Below are 17,743 nucleotides of genomic sequence, written 5' to 3' on the forward strand. Positions count from 1 at the left end.
TCTTCTTGTCAATCATCAAATGCTCAATATCTAACAACTAAGAAAGTCATCACAAAAAATAATCAAAAAAAGAGTAACAAGAGCAACACCAAGCCTTGGTATTTAGGATATGCAAAATCTACGGGCTTCTCACATTTTATTTCATGTAACTTGCATTTGCATGGGGATGGGGGGGTTTTAGTTTCTGAATTGTGTGCATTCTTATCCTTCTAAGGGTTAGACACTTCCCTTGAGCACTTTGCCAAGCGGTAAGACCTCCCATTCAACATGGCAACAACACTAGACTATTCTTCTGGAAAAATTCAAAGGCCATGATTTTCATACATGGCAAGTGAAGATGAAATTCACTCTCATGAAGCAAAGTGTTTGGGGGTATTGTCAATGGACAAATACCCAAGCCTACAACAAGAGAATGTGAAATCGCATGGAGAACCAAAGATGAAAAAGCGTTGACTAGGATTGCTTTGGGCCTTGATGACAACTACATTCATTATGTGGAAAGTTGTGGTACCTCCAAACAAGCATGGGACAACCTTTGGAGCACAAGGTCTAAGCAACAAAATCAGCTTGAGAGTAGAGCTCTATGGGTTGGACATGAAGCTTGAAAACACTAATCTTGCCTCTCACATTAACAAAATAAAGAGCCTCATGGCTCAACTTGCTGCTATAGAGGAGGAAGTCAAAGAGAGTGATGCCATTGCTATTGTATTAAAATCTTTACCTCCAGAATTTGAGAACATTCGTCCTACCTTAATGTACACGGTAAATCTTATACTAGAAGGTGTGAAAAGCACCTTACTCGAGAAAGAAAAGAAGAATAGATCAAAGAATCCCTTTGATCCAAGCACTAGAGCTTACTTCATCAACAAAGGTGGTAAAAACACTAGCTGCATTCATTGTGGTAAAATTGATCATGTAATAAAAGATTTCAGGTACAAAAATAAGCCCAAGCTGCAATGCACATATTGTAGAAAACTAGGACACTTGGAAGATAGGTGCTTCATCAAAGCCAAAGCCAATGAAGCCAACATTGTCTCTGAAGACTCACCTATATGGAGGCAAATTTTGTTGATGCTGCAGAATGGGCCTTTTAAGGCTTGGACACTTTGCTCTTATTTATTTATTGGCCATGATTGCCCATAAGGGGGTGTTGAAAGATGGTCCACCACCCTTGGCCATATCCACACTCATTAGAGAAAATTTATTTGGTGCATTGGGAAGCTTGACATTAGTCACATGGGATATTGGTTATATTTGACACATTTATTGTATTTGGGATGTTTGATATATTTGGAGCATTAAGAGTCATTAGATATGTCTAAGGTCTTTTTGGATGAGTAAACATGAGAGAATCTACTGAAGGAACTCGTGGAGAGATCAAGTGGGCATATGGAGGACATTCTCTAGGCCAGAATATAGAAGAGAATAATTGACCGCCCATGTGATGCAATGACATCATTCCTTATGTACTTGATCTTGTAATCTTAGCCTATTAAAGAGGCTTCTCTCATCAATGGAAGTGTAGGAGTTCTTTGCTATTATGCTCCATATTTTTCTCATTTGCTTAAGTGTTAATCTTTCTTATTATCACAATGCTTAACTTCACCTTTGATCCTCCATGGCCATGTAATAATAAAAAATGTAAGGTACTTATATGTATACTTATAATTAATTATAATTTATAAGTATTTAAAAAATGTAAGGTACTTATATGTATACTTATAATTAATTATAATTTATAAGTATATAAAAAATGTAAAGTACTTATATGTATACTTATAATTATAAGTATAATTTCATACATAGTGAGGGGGATTTTCTTGAAAGGTGGCCTCTATCACCTCCCAAGAGAACCACACTCACAAAGACAAAAACTAGAGAATTCTTGATAAAAGAAGCACAATGGAAGAACAAAACAATGGAAGAAGCACAATTCTTGATAAAAGAAGCACAATGGAAGAACAAAACAAGGCATCCTCTTCATATACACACACCACAAATCAACTCACCAATGGAAACCAATGCTCGAAACCAAGTGGAGGCCAAAGCTTGTTTATGAATGGTTGGAGACAAAGTACATGGAGAGGGGGATTTGTGGGCTATACACTAATCCCACATGGATGACTTATACACACCTACAATGGCATTAGCAAGAACCACATGGTGGACAAAGTGGCTATACACTAATCCCACATGGTGGAGAAAACACCCCCGAAGCACTAGCACATGGGTTGATACGTAGAGAATTGTAGAGAGCTAGGGTGAGGGAATAAGCATGGGGAGAATACTCAAGACTTTATGATGGCATGGGTGTTGGGAAGAAGGAGCTTAACATAAGCTTGAGGGCTAATGAGAAAAGAAGAAAGATGTATATATGCCTTGATGGGGTGATAGATGGTCCCTTTTTATAGGTAGAGGGGGACTCCCTTAGCAAAGATATAAGCAGTGTGAACGTGGTTTGATGTAGAGGTTGTAATTGGACTAGGTCTTAGTTGTTGCTAGGTCCAAGGTGGTGAAGGAAGATATTACAATTTTCCATTTAAGCCAAGGTTTTCAAAGGTCATATTAAATAATTGTGGGGTGAAAACATTACAAAATGAGGAGTGTGATTGTGGGTAAGAGAAGAAGTGAGGAAGAGATTTGAGCAAACTGTCTAGAATTTTTGTAAGCTAGTGTTTTGGTTGTAACTTTTTGTGTGTAGCTCGGATTGAGAAGCTTCAAAGCAAAGTCGAAATTCGTGATCCGTTCTACGAAAAAATTTTCCACAACCTACAAAGTAATTTGTGAATTTTTATTGCCAAATTTTGAGCAGAACAACCCATTCTTGACTTCATTTTGTGAGTCCTATTGGTGTGCACTTGTTTATCAAGAGTTATCATGAATATAAATATTTTCTCTTAATAGGTTGAAACTTATCAATCTAGATAAAACCACCCCAACAATAGAAATGAAAATACTTAATGTACATATATATACATAGATGTAGGGGAGACATAGTGATGTGTATGATAAATAACAAGGAAAAAATATGGAGAAAATGTGTGATTTATACATAAGTTATAAGGTTTAAGAAAATACTCGTAGTAATGACAAGGTATAAAATAATTGCAAAAAATATTTCTATAAAACGTGTCTCATATTTAGCCTTCCCCCTAGCTTAAAGGTATTCATACCTCTAAGTGGTAGATGAATGAGAGAGATTAGTGAGGGTTGTGGTAAGATCCTCCACATCAAAGATATTTTTCTTGGTGAGTTCCTTTACTTCTTGAAGTTCCTTGTGATGAATTGTCATGGCCTCCATTGGTGTTGGTTCGACTCTTTGAAAATATGGCTTTAACCTCTAGCCATTGACCCTAGTTTTGTGTACTTTGCTAGAAAAGTCTTGCAATCTATAACTACCATTTGAAAACTTTTGCTTTGATAATGAAAGGGCCTTCCTAGCTTTGAAAAATTTGATGTCAAACCTATTATCCAATCTATTATCATATCTCAAGATAAGTATACCTTCCTTCAAACCTTTTTCCTTGGGGGCCTCATTGAATTTGTCTCTCTTTTTGGTGGCCTACTCCATGTAAAAGTGAATTGCTTGATCTCTATTAAACTCAAGCCTTTGTAGGTCCAATAAGTGCTCCTTAAACTTCTCTTATGGCTCAACTTGGCTTCTTACCAAAACTCTAAGGCTTGGAATCTCCACTTCCAAAGGTAATAAGGCCTCTTGGCCATACACCAGAGGAAAAGGTGTAAATTGCATCACTACTTTGAATGAAGTTTTGTAAGCCCATAAGGCTGTTGTCAAGTGTTTGTCCCAATCCTTAGGTCTGCCCTCCACGTACTTATTGATTATCTTGCACAAACACCATTAACTTTCTCCACCAAACCATTGCATTGAGGATAATAGGGGGTGAAATACTTGTGTTTGATCTTCAGTTTATCTAGAAGTTCTTGAAGAATATTTGCCCTGAATCCTAGTCCATGATCTAATACCAGCTCCAAGGGAGTTCCAAACCTGCAACAAATATTATCAAACACAAACTTATCAACATCTTTAGCTATTAGTCTCCTAGTGCTAACTATTTCTGCCAATCTGGTCATGTAATCAACACCCACAATAATGTAAACCTTTCCTGACTGGGTTCTTGGGAGGAGACCAATGACATCAATTTCCCATTTCTCAAATGGACCATAAGAGAAAATGGGATTTTGTGGCTCATAAATGAGCCTCTTATATCCTGCAAGCTAGCAAGCTTTACAAGCCCTGCACCAATGCTCAACATCTGTGTGTAGGCTAGGCCAAATGTAACCTGCCAATAAGATCTTTCTACTTGTGATTTCTTGTGATCTTGTGTAAAATGGGTGCCACATACTCCATCATGGCACAATTGGAGAATGTGACAAATTTCATCGGATGATGGAACCCTTCTCATCACTAAATCCTTACCTTTGTGATTCAAGTCTTCCCCAATCAACTGATGAGACAAAGCCTACCATAAGATATACAAGGTGGCTATCACAACAGCATACCATTTTAGGTTGCATTCAAGCTTGACGTAATCATGCAAATGGAACACTTGGTTCCAAGCCTCCGAATATTGCAACAAGACATAAGCTCAAGGAAAACTCTCTCATAGAGAGGTTGTATTAGTTGCCTTAGAGCAACTTAGTGAGTAATGATTACGATCCACTTATGGATTAATGGTTGAAAACCTTTAGTGGTGTAAGCAATGGTTTGATGACCAACGCAAGGACAAGTGCATGGAGGTAGGCCACATGGTGCTTATATACAGAACAGAAGGAAACTTAAGTATAGAGGCCAAGGTCCCTACCAAGTCAGAAATTTCTCCTCAAGTTGCAATAAAGATAGAGACCTTGGATGAGGTTGAGATGGAAAAATACTTCAATGGTAGCAAGCTAAAGAAGTGGTACTATGGATCGAGGACATCTTGTCGGGCATTTTGACCACTCAATGGAACTCTTCTCTCATGCCTCGGGGAGCATAAACTCCAACCCAAACCCAATATTCCATGGGAAACATGTAATGCATTAGCAAGGAAACTCTCACTTACCTCTACTCATTTGCTTGAATCGGGGACTCCTCGTGGTAGCTACGTCAATGGAAGCATGCCAAAGTAGCTCAACAAAGTAGCCACCACCATGCCTCAAGTGTAGCCACTGCTCTCTCTCACTCCCTCCCTCATACACACACTCATACAAACCTTGAAGGCAAGAGATAAGCAAGGTTTGAGAGAAGAATAGAGGAGTACCTTTACTTCAAAGCATACAAGAGTGCATGCAAGAATGCATCCAACAATGCATACAAGAATGAGGATTTAGAGTTACACTTTGACCTTTATACTGAGCTCATAGTGTTCACACTTGACTAGCCAATGTTAAAAATGAGGTCCTAGTGCATCCAAGACTGCCTACACTAGTGCAAACACCTTGTCTTAGCTAGTAACTCCAACCTTATTATCCCATGGCACACCTTTCATATACAAGTAGTGATCGCACATGTAAAATAATCCATTACAAGAGAAATATGAATTCTCTAGTGCCTAGGCTAGTCAAAATATGTGGTGGTCGACCGTGGTGTCATAGAAGTCTTCGATAGAGTCTCCAACAGCACTTAACATTGTTAATCCAATTCTAGGATTAACAAGAGCTACGACCATTATCTTACATCAAGGAGTCACGGTAGAAACACCAAAGGGTCATACATTCAAGATATGAAGCAATAGTGTCCAAAGCTACAACTTGGACGAGTGCCCATAATGATGTGACAGAGTATTTATGGGGCGATTCCTGCTTCAAGAGCATGTGGTAGCAAGTTAGGATGCAGTCCTAAGTGATGTACTTCATGGATATATTATGAGAGTAGTCATTGTTGTAATAGCATTAGGCCTCTTATGAGCCTAAAGTGCCCGGCCAACCACAGTTTAAGTGAGTGTAAACACTTATGGCCATGTATATAAGTGAATTTCACTCATAATACAACATACTCTCCCATTGTGCAATTGAGTCTTGCTCTTGCTAATCTCTCTCCCTAATGCATGCTAGTGAGTGTGAGTGAGTGAAGTGAGGTGAGAGGAGGGACGAGGACCCGTAGTGCAATGCGACAGTGTGACAACGCTCGCGCGGCAAACACGGTGGAATTGCTTCTCAAGGAGTTGTAAAGCTTGGAGACCTCAAGGGTTACGAGCTCAGTCATTGTTGGAAAGATCCTCATCACGACAGTTGCGGTTCACCAGGTAATCTCTTTTTAGATGTCAAGGAGAGTTAGGGTGAGCCATAACATTTTTGGCACCGCTCTAGAGAGCCATCCCTTGGTTTTTTCCATCGTTTTGCCCCTAATCTACACATAACCCATTGCCCATTATCTTGATTATGGTTTCCCATGAAAAAGATATGGATTTGTGCGTATAACGCCTAAGATAATTAGGGCGAGTGGACCATTTGATCCAACGGAGAGAACACCAAGCCTCTTGAGGCTTTAACGAGCTGTGGGAAAGTATAAAAAGCAAAAAAGAAGAAAGAAGAAAAAAGAAAGTGATTGCTCAGCATTTAGACACTCTGACATGGCCATGATAGAGGGATTTCCAAGGAGCACACAAGGACTCAACCCAATGGCTGACATCTTCGAGCCATTGAGATCTATGTCGCAAATTCACCTTCCAATGCCATTGGCCATGCCTATAACAAGAGTGTCATCCGGTTTTACACCCCTTATGACTTCGATCCCACCGAGCTTTGGTCCCTTGCCTAACATTCCTGTGAGTCCTATAAGTACCAACCCTTTCCTAGATGCCCACACCTTGGACATACTGACTAGTCTAGGAAGGGGGGTGGCTCAAGGAATCACTGAGTCTCTTCCAACAAGAGTACTCACATACGGCCTCAGTTGTTGTCATATACATAGGTAGTGATGTGTGTGAACACACTTAGGACCGCCAGGGCACTTTTTCCCTCTTTAGGAGGTTTTTTCCCCCGGCTTGTATATATGCCCATTCTTCTAGGGCTAACTTATCTTTTGTACATTGACACAATCTTATACACTTTGTGTTGTGTGTATTCTTGCTTCTTCTTCTCTAAGCTTTGTGTGCTTTCCTGCAACCCTAATTTCAACAATTGGTATCAGAGCAGGCATCGGCTCCCAGGGCTACGCCGCCAGCACCCTCCGACTCACGTTCTCCGATTGAGGTGAGTTTTCACGAGCGCTTGCAGGTCCCTATACTCTGCAAATCAGCCCATGGGGCTGTGCGTTCTCAGAATTCGCATCTGAGGTCGTTTCGGGCTCCGTTTTTGCATTTCAAGTTCTGCACAGGTGTTTTCGTCATTTTCTGCAGAAATTTCGACAGTGCAGTTTTCTGCAAAACAGGTATACGTACTCTATTGTGGACCATGCTACATAGCACGAGTTGTTTTCTGTTCAGTCTTTGCTTCATTACAGGTAGCTTTTGCATCAATTTCAGTCAGTGGCCATGGCTGATAACAGCAATGATGTATTTCGCATGTTGTCTGCTGAAGACAAACTGGATGGAGACAGTAACTACCCACTTTGGGCATACATGATGTAGCATGTTTTGGTTGCAAAAGGAGTGTGGAACACTGTGCAGGGTATGGATGTACGTCCAGGTTCTGTGGATGTAGGATCTGTTGAGGATGTTGCAGGTTCTAGCAGCTCTACTATTGCTACTATTTTACCCACTGCTGAACAAGGTCGTTGGGATGGTAAAGATGCGCAGGCTCATGCCTTGATTGCACTTTCTGTCAAATGTAACATCACCCCACATATTCATTCAGCTAAAACAGCAAAAGAGGCTTGGGATATTCTAGCTGGTTTGTATGTAGGTCGTAAAAACGAGGCAAAAATCGCTTACCTGCGTAAAGAGCTAGAATTGAAGACTATGCAAGAAGATGATGACATTTATGTTTTTTTTGCTGAGATTAAAGATCTCAAAGAACAGTTGATTTCTGCACGTGAGATTATTCCTGATCATTCTCTTGTGCAAACTGTTCTTGATGCTTTACCTGAGACATATCAGACTTTTGCTTCCACGTGGAGACTTCTTAATGAGGACAGACCTGATGCTGTCAAGTATGATACTTTAGTCAACAAGCTCTTGCAAGAAGCGCAGTCCAGGCAAAACAGGGCCAGGCAGCGTGCAGTTGATCAAGCATTTATTGCTGCCCAGCAGCAGCAGAGAAGAAGTGGTAAGGCAGCCCCTTCCATTGTTTCTTCTCCTATTAGTAGGTCTGCAACTTCTTCTCCTTCCACAGGTAGCAACAATAAGTCTGAGAAGGCTCTTGATAAAGACAAGAAAAAGACCAGGTGCAACTATTGTAAGGCAAATGATCATGTCATTAAGAATTGCCCTAAGCTAAAGGCTAAAGAGGCAAAGAAGAAAGAGTCAAATGCAGCCACAATAGCGGATGCTTCTACAACTGCTGCAGATTCTGCAAATGTTGTGCAGGATACAGAATGGGCGTTTAGCGTGTATTGCCAGTATAACCCATCTGTACATGATGCATGTTTGGCAGTTTCTGTTGACTCTCATGTTTGGTATTTTGACAGTGGTGCTACAAAGCACATTACCTCGCATCGTGATATGTTCACTTCCCTTGAGGCTGTCCCTAATGGGAATACTGTCACATGTGCCAATAATGCTTCTTACCCAGTGAAGGGCGTTAGTAAAATTATGCTTACAGCTGCAAATGGCAGCGCTTTCACACTTTCAGATGCTTTGTATGTGCCAAGGATAAAGAAGAATCTATTGTCTGTCTCTGCACTTGCTAGACTTGGACTTGTAGTCAAATTTGTGGATGACAGATGTACTGTTCATGATTTGACTTCTGGTGATACGATTATTGTGTCTGGCACCTTGTTTCGTGGGATGTATAGGCTCAATTCTTATGACAAGTGTGTGGAAGATTCAGTAAATGCAGTTTCTGATGAAAAGGCAGTTTCAGATGCAAAACTATGGCATGCTCGTTTTGGTCATCTGAACTTTGCTAGTTTGCTGCGTTTGCAGAAATTTGATATGGTTGCTTCATTGCCCCCTCTTGAGGCACCATTGAAACATGTTTGTGAAGGCTGTATTTTGGGCAAAATGCAGCGTTCTGCGTTTCCAAAGGATGGTTTTGTGCGGGCCACTCGCAAATTGCAACTTGTACATAGTGATGTATGTGGGCCTATGCAAACTCCGTCATTTGGTAAACACTTGTACTTCGTGACTTTCATTGATGATTACTCAAGGCATGCATGGGTATATCCACTTAAGGCAGAGTCCGAAGTGTTTTTGTGCTTCAAACAGTTTTTTCTTATGGTTGAAAATGTATCCAATTGTACTGTGGGCACCCTCCGTTCTGATCGAGGGGGGGAGTACATGTCTAAAGAGTTTGATGCATTTTTGGCTAGTCGTGGGATAAAACACCAATGTACAGTGCCGTATACCCCTCAGCAAAATGGTATTGCTGAGAGGAAAAACGGGTCACTTATGGAGATGGCACGATGTATGGTCAAGAGCCAAGCTTTGCCACATGCGTTTTGGCTTGAGGCTGTCATGTGTGCTGCATATGTACTCAACAGGTGTCCCACTAAGGCCTTGCAGTCTATTACTCCATATGAAGCTTGGCATGGTAGGAAACCTTCTATTGGTCACTTGCGTGTCTTTGGTTGCTTGGCCTATGCTTTAGTGCCTGTGCAACAACGTAGAAAATTGGATGATAAGGCTGTCAAATGCATTTTTGTTGGTTACAGTGCTGAAAGCAAGGATTACAGATTGTATCATCCGCAGTCAAAGCGTATCTTGATTAGTCGAGATGTTGTTTTTGTGGAAGATGCTGTGCAGCCCTTGTTATCATGTACCAAAGAGACAGGTGTGAGCTCACGGGATGTATTTGATACGTTGTTGCCTCTCTTTACAGGTGGGAATTCAAATGTAAGTCCTAATGAGGTAAATATTCAGCCTATGCAGATTTCAAACGACATCATAGATCAGCCTATTTCTGATGCAGATTTACAGGATGTAATTCATGAGGATAGGACTGAAAATGAGCAGGCTAGAGGTATGCCTAAATGGCTGGTGCAAACCTTGCGTGATAGTAAGATTGATGCACCTATGACTAGTTGTACTCGTTCAGGTTTTCAGCATGCCTCTTATACATCAGATTGTTATGCTTTGGCTGTGTCTAGTATGTGTGAAGAGGAAGAACCTCTTTCATTTGATGAGGCACAAAATTCAGAAAATTGGTTGGCTGCAATGCAAAGTGAATATGATGCTATAATGAAGAATGGTACATGGTCTTTGTGTGATTTGCCTATTGGTAAAAAGGCCATTGGATGTAAGTGGGTTTTTAAGTTGAAACGAAAGCCAGATGGCAGTGTTGATCGCTATAAGGCTAGGCTTGTTGTAAAGGGTTATGCTCAAGAAAAGGGCATTGATTTTGATGAGACCTTTGCTCCCACTTGTCGTATGACTACCATTCGTAGCATTTGTGCATTGGCAGCTCATAATGGTTGGAATGTACATCAGCTGGACATAAAGACTATGTTCTTGAATGGAGATTTTCATGAGGAGGTGTATGTATTGCAGCGTCGTGGTTTTGTTCAAAGAGGGCAGGAAAACAAAGTGTGCAGGTTGAAAAAGGCTTTATATGGTTTAAAGCAAGCTCCACGAGCTTGGTATGAAAAGATACATGCATATTTGACTGCACATGGGTTTCAGAATAGTCCAACAGAAAGCACTTTGTATGTTAAACGTGTGGATGGTGTACATCTAATCATTGCTCTCTATGTCGATGACATGCTGCTCACAGGACCAAATGAGAGTCATATTGCTGATTTTAAGGCTGATTTGAATGCCTCTTTTGAGATGTCAGATTTGGGGCATTTGCATCATTATTTGGGGATACAGTTTAAGCAGTGTGATGGAGGTATTGCTTTGTGTCAAACAAAGTATATTGAGACATTGTTGCGGAGATTTGGCCTTGAAGACTGCAAGCCTATTGCTACTCCAATGGAGACAGGTTTGAAGTTGAGTCTTCATGATGCTGGAGATCACTTTGAAGTCACACTCTATCAGACAGCTGTTGGTTGCCTCATTTATGTATGCATTACGAGGCCGGACATTTAGTTTGCAGTCTCACAGGTGAGCAGGTTTATGCATAGCCCAGGGTCTCAGCATTGGAAGGCAGTTAAATGCATCTTTCGCTACTTGAGTGGCACCATACATCTTGGGTTGTTTTATCCCAAGGGGGGATCGTTGTTGCTGCCAAATTTACATGCTTTTTCGGACTCAGATTGGGCTGGTTGCTATGACACAAGAGTGTCCACAAGTGGTTTTTGTTTCATGCTCGGTAGCTCATGCATATCTTGGTTGAGCAAGAAGCAACCTACTGTGGCCACTTCTAGTTGTGAAGCTGAGTACATGGTAGCTTTCACAGCTACGGTTGAGTGTGTGTGGCTCAGACGGCTTATGGTGGCTGACTTGGGTGTTGGACAGGAGTCTGCCACCTGTATCTTCACTGACAGTCAGAGCGCATTGGCAGTTGCGAGAAACCCAGTTTTTCATGCTCGCACAAAGCACATTGAGGTGCATTATCACTATGTCAGGGAGAGACTCTCAGCAGGAGAGATCAGCTTGGCCTATGTGCCAACACAGGACAACCTCGCCGATCTTTTCACAAAGGCGCTTCCTCGTGAGAAGTTCGAAGCTTTCCGCAAAGCTTTGGGCTTGCTTCCCTTTGTGGATTGATCTACTTCGGGCATGGCACTCCCCTATACATGAGTGCCAGCTCTCGTTCACACCATCACTCCCAGGGGGGATTTGTTGCCATATACATAGGCATTGATGTGTGTGAACACACTTAGGACCGCCGGGGCACTTTTTCCCTCTTTAGGAGGTTTTTTCCCCCGGCTTGTATATACGCCCATTCTTCTAGGGCTAACTTATCTTTTGTACATTGACACAATCTTATACACTTTGTGTTGTGTGCATTCTTGCTTCTTCTTCTCTAAGCTTTGTGTGCTTTCCTGCAACCCTAATTCCAACATCAGTGATTCATATAGAAATACGGCCGTACAAATTTCCAAAACTATGGGCAAATATGACGGAACAACAGACCCTATTTAATTTATTCAAATGTTTGAACAGAGATGTGAAGCCTTTGGAAATCCCAACTACCCCACTAAGGTACATGCGTTGAACTTATGCTTAGAGGGAAAAGCTAGTCGATGGTTCATCACATTGATGCTCGCGATCAAGACCAACTTCAAAACCTTAAAATCAACCTTTATACATGGCTTTTCCAGACAAGGTGATCTATGGAGTGCAATAATAGAACTCTATTCAATTGAGTGTCAAGCCAATGAATCCATTAGAGATTTTATCCTTCAGATAAAACTCTTGGACTCATCTTGTGAGTCATGCGAAAAATTAAATGATGTTTGATTGAGGAGATGTTTCATGATGGGCTTGAAGAATAACAGCTTACACAACTTGATCATTGTATCCAATCCGGAAACAATCAATGTTGCAAAGAAGCAATACGTTTAGATGACAACATGCTAGAAGATGAGCATGCTACGAGGTGTTCCTCATCTCTAAACCAAGTGAAGCAATGGCAAAAGAAAGATCGTTCTCGGAATTAACATTCCCTGAATTTTATGCAGCCTTGCTTCAAACATTATAGTAGACATCTATAAGACAGGATGAAAACCTTCAAAACCAGACATCCTTAATGCCTCCAAAAGTGAGGAGAAAAATGCCTTGTGTTGAATGCAATCACTACGACCATCCCAATCCTCATTGTGCATACAAGGCACCTGCTCTTCTATAGTTCATATATTATAAAACCTTTAACCATGATACTAAAAAATGTCCCGCTTCATCCACAATGGACTCAAAACCTCCATCTCCCGTTAACCAAATAGAAACAGTCCAAAGGGTAGAAACTGCTCAGGAAGCAATTAATCGGACACTTCAGTGTTTCTATTATCGTGGACCTCACAAGGTGGCAGACTGCACAGTTTGGAATACTTCCATGCCCATAATCACTAACATCTTGCGACCAATGTGTGAATGATGTGGCATTAATCACATGTTCCAAGATTGCCCAAGACGAGTTGCATCAATGCAGCTTGTCTCACAAAATACAACTCTTAACATCTTAAGTGTACAAAATGGGCAATTGGCCACGGTGCCCTTGAATGTGCTTATACGCTTATAAGCCAAGGCATGAGAAACAGTCAAAAGGAATGTAAAAGACAACACCTCAACATGGGTAGAAGAACATGCTTTAAAACAAAACCCAAAAGAGAAAACAAAACATTCTAATCCCAAGAAAGACAAGGGACAAAAAACTATCAAAACCAAGGTTGAATTAAAAGATAGGGAAAAGGAGTCTGTAGTAGGGACATAAACCCAAAAAGGGACATAAACACGAAAGAACCAAAAGCTATACATGATGCAGAAGCATCCACCTCAAAAACCACCACACAAACCACAACACCCATATGTGTGTGCGACACAGAATACAAAAACCCAAAAGAAAATTCGATCTCGTCGCATGGGTAAACATAATGAAAAACTGACAAACCAAAGAAAGTCAGAGAATGAAACAAGTTCTAGTACATCGCTAAGTGAGGATGAAACAAGTTCTTACTCTTCACTCAGTGCACCACATAGACCAGTCAAGAAACTAGAACCCACCCAACCACCCTAAATGCATAATGATAATCACATGACATATGCAGAATGCAAAAAGCAAGCTTGGGAGAGCATTCTTAGCTTGGTTGAATCTCTTATAGGGTCACTGGTTGTGATTTAGCCTCATAATGCCAATCCGAAAAGAGCAACCAAGATTCAAAGCCTAGAGGAGTATTGCTTTCCCTTTCAAGAGGAAGACATACTCTCTACAAAAGAGTCATTTGAAACATACTGTACAAACTATAGGCTTGAGAAAGCACGTGAGGAATTTGAAAATTCCCTTACAAGATTAAAACAGTCTCTCAAAACCTCATTCGAAGGAATGCTCTTCTTTCTTGATAAAGCTAACATCACACTATACCTTTAATGGCTCAACCTGAGTTATACAAGGACATAACAAACTCCATAAAACAGGACTGTGAGGATTTGTAAGTTTTTAAATAGACCTCATTAAGAATTGTCAGAGGGCCAAGTGTGCCAATGTACGCATTGGGTACTCTTGAAAAAGCTGAGACCTAAATAGAGGATGAAAGTGAATGGCAATATGAAACAGACACAGGATCTGAAGTTGAAACAATAACCGAAACACCCATGGTTCCTTTAGAAGATTCTATCATGGTATGGTTGTATTTCCCTACAAGAAATGATGTTTAGCGCAAATGTGCATTGATTAATCCTCGAGCAAGTTATAACATCATGACAAAGACACTTGGGTGTCATTTTTGGGACAACCTAAACTCATCCCTGCAAGCAATAGTCTTGCACGAGGAGCCAATGGACAAAACATTGAAGTTCCAGGTTACTTTAGATACACTACTCAGTTAATCAATGATGATATGGAATTTACATTCCATGTTACCCTAGATTCCCTTGAGTATGATGTCATCTTTGGTGGACCTTGGATAAGTGAATCGTTGTATTTCACTACATGAATCCATGCAAACAGTCACCTTGAACACTCCTGCATGCAATGTATAATTGCTATTTACGGGAGGAGATCCCTAGGATTTTTGTTGGATTGGAAATTGCAAATAAAATCACCACAACTCAAGCACAGCTTTATCCAACACGCGAACACAATCTCATGACCCTCTAGCTATGGGATTTGTTAGGTCAACCAACACTCACCGCACATTCTAAAAGGATTACCTTTACACAAGACTTGAACATGCCATGTTTGGGGTACTTTGAACATACAATGTATATTGAAACTAACCCCCTCATTTGCAAGTTTTTTGTGGTTGAGTATGTGTTGGAAGTAGATTTGATCTTGGGGTATAAATGGACTGTTGCTGCCCAAGCACCACTGTGCTTTGCTAGCGATAGAGTCATCATGATGGACAACGACAAAAAGTTGACAATACCATACTACAAGAAGGAAGAGGATCCAACTTTAATGGATATCTATGATGCTGAACGTAAAAGGATACAAGCCTCGTCCACAAAAGCCCCTCTACACAATGACCTACCATCTGCAAAAACGACCGACTCCGATAAAGTATCAACTCCTTCAACCCCATGAAGTTCGATGCCAAAACCTCACAAATATCAGTAGCTATTCTTGAAGAAGTTCCCAAAGCCCAACCATTTATCTCTAAACAAGGAACTCAAAGGAAAGACCCCGGAGCCTATGCATTTTCATCAACAAACCTCAACAAAGGAGACAACCACATGCTCAAAGGCCTCGTCTCATCTACAACCACTCCACAAGAGACTCTAACCTCATCATCATTGACAGTGCCCACCATGAGTCTCAAACCTGCAGCCTCAGCACCAGCCAAAGTCAAGGAGGGCCCCAAACCTTCCACACTAACCCAAAATAAAACTCCACTACCATGACAACCACAATCAAGATATCTTCATAGTATCAAAATGAGGGTGGAGAAGCAGCTACTTGTTGTAACTCAAGCTACTATGAAGGTGCCAATCAAATTTGGGTGCCTCGACAGTCAAAACCTCTTCCTTAACGTAGCACTCCAAGGCCAAGGAAAAAGAAAAGTACTCCACAACACTATCCACAAAAGCCTATGCAAGTTTCTCAAAGAACTCCACCAATGCAACAAGTGTGGGTACCAAAAACACTGCTACAAGCACAAGGGTACTACCAAAGAAATACCAAAGCTTAGGTCCCTAAGCGCATAACAAAGTCCTCTAAGCTTGCATAAAGAAAAAAGCCTCAACACCAAGCACATCGGCCACCAAATTAGAGTGTTCATCAAAGATGGGTGCCTGTGCATGTACTTCAACCAACAAGGATACTATGATAGTAATTTCATCATATAGTTACCAAAATCGAACAATGTGAAGAAAACCTCACAATCGACTTCAACCCCAACAACTTCACCTAAAGTTTGACAAGAATGGAGGCCTAAGCAATAACAAACAAATCACTCAACCACTCTCACAAGAGCTTGTTTGTTCAAGCAAACATCAACAGTCTTCCCTACTACCTCGACATCATTTTAGCAAACAAATTCAAGAATCAATACGGAAACTTAGGAGCACATCAAGAATAGAATAACAATGCACTTGTCACCCCTCTAGAAGTGAGAAATGAGCGCACAAGGAGCTGTTGCTTGCAAATCATGACTAGATGACCCATTTTAAAAAAAAAACCTCAAGGTCAAAACCTGCAAATTCAAAGAAATTCCATCTCATGGAATTACAATTCACAGAGTTCCATCTCACGTCTTAAGAACCAGCATTGTCTCACGATTTAAGCCCCATCCACGAATTAAGCCATATCAAGCAATAGCCACTATATATTTGTTAAGCTTATTACTTATTATTCTTTTAGATAAATTAATGTAGCAGTTGTTCCATGAGTATATATCCATACTCATGCACTAGAGAACATTTGCACCAAAGCCTCACCATCAAAAACTTCCAGGTACATCTCTCGATGGGGGGGCCATAGTGGGCGAAAGCATGGTCAATGGTACAACCCATCGCCTGGAATTTTTCTTCAAATTACAAACCTCTCCAAACGATGCCACCATCTTCACAACTCAATGATTTTCAATCCCTAGTGAATATCTCTATATTAGCCTCGCAAGTCGACGTAATTCTTTCAATCCTCACCAACAAGTGGCTACTTCAACAGAGAGCAGTTCAATAAGAGTCTATATGACTCAATTCTTGTACTTCATGTAAATCTGTATCATAAGAGCACTTAAATATACATTAAAAAATAAAAAGCACATGGGCAAAAGAAGACAAGAACAGGTCCTTCTCAACAACATTTGACAGGAATCCTGCCACACAAAAGGACATCATCAAAAGCCAATTGCTTCAAATGATGAATGTCGCTTCAATGAATCAAATGAGGAATTTAGAAACACCATCTCATTCTGATGATTAAGTCTACGTTCCTCCGAATCAAACCCTCTCTTCTCTCCCATTATTAACATCTCTTAGTGTCCCCACTAACAAAAAATCGCATGTAACCTTGCCGATGATTGCTAAAAACAAATTGAGCCCAAAAAAAAAGAGGGGCTCACAAAAATATAAAAAGGCAATCATTCGCAAAAAACCCCACCCCCCACCCCGTTAAGAATTCCCAATACACCACTAACCTATTCATTCATTAACTAGCTTTTCTTATTCCTTTTGGAGGAACAAAGACCATTGAACGTCACTCAACATTAACGCCATCGACGATAAATCTTGTTCATTCTCCCCACACAAAGGTCGTCACAACGTGATCGTCATCAGGAAGGGGGGGGATGTTAATCCAATTCTAGGATTAACAAAAGCTACCGCCATTATCTTACATCAAGGAGTCACGGTAGATACACCAAAAAGGGTCATACATTCAAGATATGAAGCAATAGTGTCTAAAGCTACAACTTGGACGGGTGCCCATAATGGTGCGACAGAGTATTTATGGCGATTCTCGCTTCAAGAGCATGTGTTAGCAAGTTAGGATGAAGTCCTAAGTGATGTACTTCATGGATATATTATGAGGATGAAGTCCTAAGTGATGTACTTCATGGATATATTATGAGAGTAATCATTGTAATAGCATTAGGCCTCTTAGG

This window comes from Cibotium barometz, chromosome 14 (genome assembly GCF_041138505.1).
Source record: "Cibotium barometz isolate CiBa-2024 chromosome 14, ASM4113850v1, whole genome shotgun sequence".
NCBI lineage: Eukaryota > Viridiplantae > Streptophyta > Polypodiopsida > Cyatheales > Cibotiaceae > Cibotium > Cibotium barometz.